General features: G+C 45.4%; 1 long non-coding RNA gene across 3 annotated transcripts in view; it reads right to left on the bottom strand.

The window, feature by feature from the left end:
• The window catches only part of LOC103266130, a 3,185-nt gene extending 1,221 nt beyond the window's left edge, over positions 1 to 1,964 (bottom strand). The window contains exons 1-3 of one of the 3 annotated variants that reach the window (XR_002482265.1): positions 1,352 to 1,964; positions 174 to 1,254; positions 39 to 96 (exon numbers count right to left, since the gene is read on the bottom strand). This is a non-coding gene — a long non-coding RNA (uncharacterized LOC103266130). Of the gene's footprint in view, positions 1 to 38; positions 97 to 173 lie in introns of all 3 variants that reach the window. The other 2 variants (XR_002482263.1, XR_504683.2) reach the window with 2 other exon arrangements.
• Positions 1,965 to 1,996: the final 32 nt, after the last annotated feature.

Here is a 1,996-nt window from a genome sequence, read left to right as displayed (position 1 = left end):
TTTTTTTTTTTTTTTTTTTTTTTTTTTTTTTTACTTACCCGCTCAGCCCGGTGCCATGGAGTCTAGAAGATCAAGCTGGGCGGTGGTTTTGGAGACCTTATTGTAAAAATATCTTTTTTGTTTGTTTGTTTAGTTGGGAAATTTGGGGATTATGGTGTTGTCTTTGTTGTTACCTTTTTGTAAGTTACACTCTCATGGCATTTTCTGCTCCTTCCACTTCTGCAAACTTTCCAGGGTTGGGTTAGCAAAAAGGCGGCGTCGCTGAGGACTGTTTACTGCTCTGGATATAGCAATGGTGTGATCGTCATTAAGAGACAAAAGGCGAAAATACACAGTCAAATCAAACAAAAGGCAAAAGAGACACCAGCCACCCAACCACCATAGAAAAGACTCCCAGCTAACGTTGGTGTTTGGCTCGAACCAGCTAGGACTTGTTTTCCAGTTTTAATCTAGTTTCCTGTGACGGCTTTAGTCTCTCCACACAAAGAGAAGGTCTTCCTTTCCCTCACCCCCCCACCCCCCCACCAAAGACGAGAAAAACAGAGCTGTTTTTCTTCAAATAGATCGATTTTCAAAAAAAAGTGTACAAGCTACTGGGAAGAAAGCTGACTAGCATTTATTGCTGTAAACATTTTCAAAAGCGTAAAGCTAAAACCTTAGCTTTATAAAAGCAAAACCGTCTCAAAGCATTTTAACTGGCTTATTTAGACAAGAGAGACAAAGACAGACATGCAGATGAAAGTTCGGAAAATTAAGGACATCTCAGCAACATTAACATGAAAACTGCACTGCGTAAGGACAGAATGGATTGGGTACTTACAATGTAAAAGGTTTTTAAAAACTTAAAAGAGTAACAACTGCTCACAATTTTTTGTTGCTGCCATTTCGCTAGTCCTGAAACTATACATTTAAAACATTACCTTGTTAAAAAGAGAGAAGGAGTTAATAAGATGGCCAGGTTTAAGTGTTTAATAGAGGAAACTATATATATTTAAAAATTTATTGTTCAGTCAAGAGAATACAGATTAAGACAGCTCCAAGCTCCCACCACCCACCCAAAGAAAAAAAAGAGGAAAAAAAAAATTAAATATGTCATTTACTTAGTTTTTTGGAATTCAAAACTGTTAACTGCTGACATTAATGGTGTGCTATGACCTAGTTATACAAGACAAAGATGGATTCCAAAGTCATAAGGAAAAATCCAGATCTTTTAAAAAGGTCTTCTCCATTTCTTCCAACTGTGAGTCCTTTGGCCTGTTGACAAATGTTAAACAACACACTGAGGCGTCCTGAACTGGATGGTGGAGTCAAAGGAAAAACATTCCCCATTTGCAACAAAGGAAAAACCCACTTGGCCATTTAATTCCATTGCAGAAAAATGGCTCCCCTCATCTGTTGGCCTCTCCTTGGTGTCTGATGAGGGATGTTTTGAGATCAGCGTCTAATAACGCAAGCCCTATAGAAGCCGCGCGCTGATTGGCTGCCGCGCCCTGCCGCCCCGCTCCAGCCAATTACCTACCCACGGCCAGATTACAAACCCCGAAAAGAGCCCCAATGTGAGGTGCACCGCCACGGAGCCCCAGCGAGGCGGCTCCTTCGCCTCGGCCGCCCGGGAGGAGAGGCAGAGGGGGCTGCGAGCGCGTCCTCGCCGAGCCCGGGCGCCTCGGAGTTGAACTCACAAAATGGAAGCCGCGCGCTGATTGGCCGCCGCCACTCCCGGACCTTTAATAAAGAAAGGGGAAGGAAGCGATACATGCAAAAAAGGGGGACTCTCTCCTCGGCGGGTGGCCGGAGGAAGAAGGGGGAGAGGCGTGTGTCCAGGACAATTGCCGAGCGCTCCCCTCCAGAAATAAAAACACGGGAAAAAGCTTCTATCACCCAGGTCCAGGCCAGGGCTGCATCCTCCCAGGAATGTGAATGCTAATCTGGCTGAAATGCCGGCTTCCCCTCCCCAGCCCGGCTCCGGGGGGCGGGGGGCGCGGGCCCGCAGAGGAAG

The sequence above is a fragment of the Carlito syrichta genome, unplaced genomic scaffold (assembly GCF_000164805.1).
Source record: "Carlito syrichta isolate Samal-C Ts95f unplaced genomic scaffold, Tarsius_syrichta-2.0.1 Scaffold99379, whole genome shotgun sequence".
NCBI lineage: Eukaryota > Metazoa > Chordata > Mammalia > Primates > Tarsiidae > Carlito > Carlito syrichta.
The sequence above is the reverse complement of the archived record's forward strand: the minus strand, read 5'-3'. Positions and strand labels throughout refer to the sequence as shown.